We start from the raw sequence: 6,629 nt of genomic DNA on the forward strand, positions 1-6,629 counted from the left end.
GTTCGAATGTAGAAAAAAACCCCACTAAAAATGGCTCCATTGTTGTTTTGGTTTCTGGGTTACAAACTAGTGGTGGGAAATGCAAAAAAAGATTGTTTCTCAAGAGCTCTGTTTGTCAAATCCAAACAAATCCATCAAATATGCAGATTTTTAAAATCACGAAAAACATATTTTGCATGAGGAAAAGAGGCGCAAACACAGCAGAAAATGTTCATTTTAAAAAAGGTTAAAGTTATTTGTTTATTATAAGTTTATCATAAGATAAATCTACATAAACCTACAAAGAAATGAAATGTAAAGAGGACTTGCTCTTTTTTTAATCCTAAAAGTCCATTTTAAATCTGTAGGAGGTTCAGGAGGTCAGGTTGATTGACCCGCAGAGATGGGCTCACCATTAGATCCTTTATTACTCAGACACAAGCAGAATAAAAGGCTTTTAATTCTGAAGCAGAGAAATCCTCTCCAATCCTCCTGTGAAAGAGTGTCTCCCTGAATGAGAACTCCTGTCTCCTGCAAGTTCAACCATAGCAGCACATTCAGAGATAGCTCCAGGCGCTGCACACTTGCTGCTAAAAGTCTGTGAAGGGGAGGACAGTGGACATCACACAAAGAATCGACTTTTAAAATGGCAAGAATGTGAATACAGGGGTCAAACGCCCGACACAGAACCGTTCTGTTGAGTCCTGGGGGTGCGGGACGTGACGGAGGCAGCGTGATCTTCCATGAATCAAGAAAGAAAAAAAATAAGTCTCAGCGGCATCACAATAAATAAAAGCGACGTCTTGGTTTTGCAAAAGAGCTCGATTCARACACAAGCGGGAAGACAAAACCTCTGTGTCATTATACTAGTTGCCCTGAAGCTCGGAATGAATGTTTCACCTTTTTTTTTGCACAGAAAGCTGCATCAACTTGCTTGACTCCCTTTAACCTCCCACAAAGTCAAAGGCAGCAAAAGGTTTGATGCAATAAAAACCTCCCGTCTTGCCAGGAAACTCGTAAATAGGGAAAAAACGATGACTTTATGGGAGTGTGGGCATAAATACCAGTAAATCACCACTGACCCCCTTTTTGTGGACTCCCAGGAGGTTTGGTGTTAGCCAAACTACTTTGTCTTTGTTTTATCTTAATGAAAAAAAAAAAAAAAACGGAAAAATAAAAGTCTATTAAAGGTAATTTAAAACAACAAAAGTGACATTAGAACCCATTCTGTGGCTTCCCACTTGTWTGTATCCCATTTGTGGGATTTTCTTGGTCATTCTGGAGGTTACTCAAAGAATTCATTAAATGAGAGCAATGGCTCTAGTGGGGAATTTGAACAAAGATGTAGCTCCYGGTACAGATGGGTGTGGCTCCAGGCTTTTCATATGAAGCAGAGATACCCGCCCCCCCACTACCCCCTCCTCCTTCTGCTCCTCCAGGTTGCACAGTGAAGTGCTGGGACCGGCAGCAGCTACTCTTTCTCCTTGCTCTCCAAGGGGTGTGTGTGCTGTTCCATATTAATGACAAAAGAGAGGCGCGGGAGCAAGAAGTCACTATCATACACTCATTTGTTTAAAAAGAGCCAGCTTCACAATGCAGGCAGCGGGAGTCCACAGGAATCCAGTGAAAGCTGGGGGATGAGTCAATGACAAAAGAGAGAAACAACCACACTCTTTTTCTTTTTCTTTTTTGGTCCCCGAAGCAAGAGCTGCCCGGTTTTAGAATACCGTTCGCTCTTCAACCAAAGCCTCGGCCAGCGTCATGTATTTCAATGGGACTGTTCCTGCACAACACAGTCATCTCCCTCCTGTTCTTTAAGACAATAGATCACTGCTCCCTCCCCTCCACATAACAAGTGAACCATTATTTTGCAAGACAGGGCAACAAACCTGCAAGCAATAAGTCAGGAAATGCTAAAGAAAAGGAGTTTCTTACTTAAAGTCAATAACAGGTTGAACTCAAACAATTTCCTTCAACCCAACTGGACAGTTATGCAAGAAATGGGCGGCTGAGGAGGCAGTTTTAGCCGAGATTATAAAAATTAAATATATCTTTCGCGCCGAGCCTCGAAAAAGTGGGACAAGCCAGTCACCAATGTGTAATTAGGATTCACTTGCTGCTGTTTTACTGATAATCCTGCGTGTAAAACTGTCACGGGCGAACAAAAGAGCCTTTTCCTTATTGAGTCATTGCCTGAGAGTGATTACTTTTGCCACCCAAGTCTTTTCATTTTCCGAAGGCGAAGACACTCATACATCTTCGCAGCTACGGCGAGTCCGGTGGGGAGGGAATTGCTGTCTGTGACATGAGGGGAAACTCAGCATCTTCATGTGTGCGCTCATAATTCTTCACTAGCATCACGCTACGTCTCATCCCGAAGGCGACACTCAGTTCACAAAACAAAGGAATCTAAAATTACACATTTTTTAGAGTTTCTCTTTTGAACTATTAGTAAATTATGCAAAYATTTCTTGCATGTGTGTGGATAGTTCCTTGGAGAAATAGGGCTTAAATCTGACAGGCTAACATCTAGCAGCTAAGGCCAGACAGTAGCTACTTCAAAACAACTACAAAATCAGAAATGTCATTGTGGTTGACGCAAACATGCCTCTAAAAACTTTTACTCTACATTCAGTTTGATTTAAGTGGTTATTCGGGCAGAAATATTATGATTTTCCTGCCGAAAGTGCTACAGCTAGCTGCTGTTGCTCTTTGTTGATTGCAATATTGGTACATAATCATGGGAACCATTATGAAACGTTTGAGTTTGTAGTTGTTTAAGGATCTACTTTGACCTTAGCCATTAATTTGTAGCGTTTAGCTTGTCTAGMCACTTTGTTCTTGTAGTTTGTTCTTGTAGTTAGTTGATAGTCATTAACTCATTTTTCTACTTTGGTCTTAGTCAATAGACGCTAGCCGTTATCTCATCTATCCAGTTTGGTCTTATCCGTTCATTACTAGCTTTTAGCTCTCCCAGCCAGTCACATTTCAGCTCTGTCCAAAGCAGGGTTGTTCAAACAGTCATCTACAACAGGTAAGATAATATTTGCTTACACCCTTTCCACACAGCGCCACTTCAAATCTGATTTTTTAAAAGATATCTTTCAGCTCAGCCTGAGTGATGGGAACAAGTTGCTCTCCCAGCAACTGTACACACAAACGCTGGACCATAAAGAGACCAACTCCCCCTCCTTCTCCACGGGCCCACCACCAAAAAAACACTCCTCCACCTGTTCAGAGTCCTGTTGGGGGTGGATGCCAGCATGAGTGCATTCACTGTGTGTGGGGGCTGGGGGCTGTAGAGGCAGACAAAAACCACAGAAAGCTATCAAAGATACCAAAACTGTGTTTTCAAATCGACCCATATAACATTAGCTTTGCACATAACTGGGTCTTTATCTGCACCTTCCAGGGCTGTGTATTAGTCCACCTGTAGTTTTAGGTGTGCAGTATAAATGAGCAGACCCAAGGCGGAGCACCATATGGTAAAGATGCACACGCACTACGAGCATCGATTCTCCGGGGACGAGGGGAGGCACCAGCCTGATTTTTTTTATWTAGAAACCGAGTTCTCCAACAGCTTCTGTTTCGGCTGCAGAAGTAGAGCAGGCTAACGATCCGCTCTGACGTGGGCTTCCCAGCGTTCAGAAGTGCAGCGAAATCCTTTTCTTTGGCGCCTTATCAAAGTCCGTGCAACTTCCATGTCTTCGTTTCATCAGGAGCCCGGGTTGTTTTACTTTTACATCATCTTTATTTGAGTTGCTTGTTGTTTAAAAGTTGAATTACCGCGGCGGGGGAGTCGCGCCAGCTCACATCCTGGTCATAAAGCTCTGCTGCCAGGGGCGATGGTAGGAATCCCGGACCCCCTGTTGGTTTGTGACAACGGGGCTCCCCCACCCAAAAGCTGCCTTAATTTACAGTATGACCTCTCCTACCCGAACCCACCCCCCCCGCCTCCCTCTTTTTCTCTGCATCAGCAACACCTCTGCCTTCTGCTTAGACTTCCACTCATTTCTTATTCTGATCAAACCAGTGAAGCGCAGGGTGCACACAAATAAGCACAAACCTCATTCTCTGCACCAAACATCTGTCTCCTCCTTATATCTCACTCGCTTTGTGCTTCTTGGGAGAGTAATAGCGTCTGTCACACGTTTTTCATAGCCTCTTTTTTTATTTTTTTTAAATCCAAAATACAAATGTGCGATGCTAGAAAAAGGCTCCACTTCACATCCTCAATCCGCACAAAGAACTAAGAGCCCTTTAGAGCCTTTTCAGAGACATTAGGCGCTGCCAAATTTTGGGTTAAGCATCCAGCAGGATAATAACTTGTATCACATTTGGGAGCCTTTTAAGCGTTCCTGTTATAAAAAGTGAAAGAACGGTGGATTAATGAGAGCACTGGTGTCTTTGTTCACTCAATATGATGTTAGCACGATTACACTAGTTGTGCAGCTCATTTATTCCCCTAAAATCATCAGATTTTCCTCTTTTGCTTGATCTTTATTTCACGTTTGAGGGTTGAATTGAAGCACCTTTTTACTGCTTTACTAAAATATCTGGTGCTGTATCATCATAAAAAATAAAATGAGCAAGTAATGCGTGAAAATGTGCGACTCAATCAGGATTAGCAAGTTATGAATTTAGATAGCGGTACGTTGTAATTAGACAAAAAAACGCACTAAAAACAATGAAAATCCTTGGGACTTTGGCAGTCCTCTTTGGAGCGCTAAAGCTCAAAAATACTTCACAAACAATGAAGCAAAGTTTAAACGAGCCACAGAAAATTGGACTATACATGTCCAAACTGTCTTTTTGGTTATCTTTTACAGTTTTTACACAGTCGCTGATGACGTTTTATTTTCTTTGAAGTAGGGTTGGGCGATATCGGCAAAAAAATTTATCATGATTAATTGTGATATTTAGCCGATAACAATTAATTTGACAATTAATCCTCTGGAGTCTCTGGACACCCTTATGTCCTAGTAACATGACCAATTTAGTGGGAAAGATTAACTCTTTGTAAAAACCTGTTCCAAATTGTGTCAAAATTACAGACTTCAGGCTGTACATCAAATTTTAAATTGTAGATAAATGAAATACAAAACTTTTTAAATGTTTGTCATATTTAAAGTGGAGAGGAGCACCGCACTGACTCTGCCTGGTGGCATTAATCGTTTTAATGGTCAAGTGCCAAAAAACAACAGATTAATGTTTTTCTGACGATTAATTGCACACGATACGTTTGTGCCCAACTTGCATTGAACAAACGGTAACTTTCAGACAGAGCTGCGCAACGTAAAAAATAAATTTGAGTCAGTGTCTCCCGCCACACATGGTGCAAGAATTTTGAGGCTTACTTTTTAGTCAGCTCCTGTCTGCCTCTCCTGAACGAGGCCGTTGAGGATTGGCAGACACAGGTGTGCGGTTTCTTTTGTGCCCGCACTGAGCCACGGCTTTGATCTTGTTTTGTTTTGTTTTTTCTTTACACATCAAAACATCAAGTTTTTTTTAAGCTTAGCTTTGTTTTTCAACACTGATGTTGGAATTTTGGACAGCACAGATGCTTCGGCACCCTTCAAATAAAAAAAATTTAAAAAACATTTCTCCGTGAATTTTCTATGCTCTCCTCACGGCCGGCATCCCATTTCTAAAAAAGTAAAAAAATAAAAAAAACACACTCAATAGATGAGTATCTGCAGAGAAGCGGAGATGCAGAGTTTCCATTCAAAGTCATGATTCGGTTGAGTTGCCACACTCCTCGTGACGGCACCTGAATTTTGCATGAAGGTGCACAATACTTGTGAGTCACAAAGAAATCTTCTTTTTTCAAAGAGGGGGAAAATAAATACAAAATAAAGCCCAAGAAGCAGCAAACTTAACAAAAAAAAAAGAAAACTAAAAAAAAAACGAGCAAACAGTCAAGCAAAAAGACACCAAACGTGCAATTAAATCCCCCCCTCTTCCCCAACATCACAGCGTCCACGAGGCAAGTCCCAGCATAACCTAGTTAGAGATGAAAGAGTGGGGACTGAATGGCTCTCAGGTGAAATTAAGTGACCCCTCCCTCTACCCCCCTCCTCTATCCATCCTTCACAAGAGATTAGTCCATTAGCAGGGAAAAAAAGGCCTCGCTGGCCCGACAAGTAAGACCAGCTGTGACTCTGAGCGCCGTCGGCCTGTTCCAGGAGGAGGGTGGTGGTGGGAGAAGGGTGGAGTCTGAGGGGGAGTGAACAAAAAAAACAGATGCATCTTTTCTGAATCAGACCTGCTTTCTTCTCCTGCAGGTCCGAGGGGAGCGAAGCCACAAAACGAGGATCTTAGCTTTCTAAAACAGCCGCACAAATTCACTTTTTCACAAGTTGTACGTCTTAAAAAAGCAACTACGTTACGTAATTTGTTTTCTAGCCTTTAAGCTAAAAAAAAAAAAAAACGCCTCAAAGTGTTTTTTCCTCACAAATAAACCACCTGAGCTTGCCTGACAGGTGTTCATTTACAACAACAGGAGCCACTGCTGAGCCGTGAAGCAAAGGGAGTGCAGCGGGACCCACCCACTCCCCCTTTCCTCTCCATCCCAGGAAGTGCTGTGGGCTTCGCTCAGGAGACGAGGATGAATAATGTGAACACATGTGGGCTGCTACCTGTTGACCTAT

The sequence above is a fragment of the Austrofundulus limnaeus genome, unplaced genomic scaffold, assembly GCF_001266775.1.
Source record: "Austrofundulus limnaeus strain Quisiro unplaced genomic scaffold, Austrofundulus_limnaeus-1.0 Scaffold91, whole genome shotgun sequence".
Taxonomy (NCBI): domain Eukaryota; kingdom Metazoa; phylum Chordata; class Actinopteri; order Cyprinodontiformes; family Rivulidae; genus Austrofundulus; species Austrofundulus limnaeus.